We start from the raw sequence: 359 nt of genomic DNA, 5'->3' as shown, positions 1-359 counted from the left end.
ATGATTCCTCCTATTTATAGCATGGTAAGTAACACAATGTAAACTCGCTTTTGCCTTATCTTGATTTGCTAATATGTTTTAGTTGCAGTAATGTTCTACTTATGCTAATAATCTATATAACTACAAATTTCAGGAAATGGACGCAAAATCTTTCAAAGAATTCAGAAGTCAGGAATGGAACATCGGAGTGGTAAGTCATTTCGTTTTATGCTCTCTTGTTCCATTGGGATGATCAAGCGAGAGTTATAAATGTAACTCGTTCTGTGATTGAATCTCTGTTTGCAGCCAATGCCATATTCAAACTACGAAAAGCAAAAAGATTCAGTTCTAGTGATAATTCAGCATCCTCGATAGCATTA

General features: G+C 34.5%; 1 long non-coding RNA gene across 1 annotated transcript; it reads left to right on the top strand.

Annotated features, from left to right (window-relative positions):
* On the top strand, window positions 1-359 carry LOC104775321. The gene is made up of 3 exons (XR_765836.1): window positions 1-24; window positions 134-190; window positions 286-359. It is a non-coding gene; the product is annotated as an uncharacterized LOC104775321 (long non-coding RNA).

This window comes from Camelina sativa, unplaced genomic scaffold (genome assembly GCF_000633955.1).
Source record: "Camelina sativa cultivar DH55 unplaced genomic scaffold, Cs unpScaffold12169, whole genome shotgun sequence".
In the NCBI taxonomy this organism is placed as follows: domain Eukaryota; kingdom Viridiplantae; phylum Streptophyta; class Magnoliopsida; order Brassicales; family Brassicaceae; genus Camelina; species Camelina sativa.
This window is presented reverse-complemented; position numbering and strand designations above follow the sequence as displayed.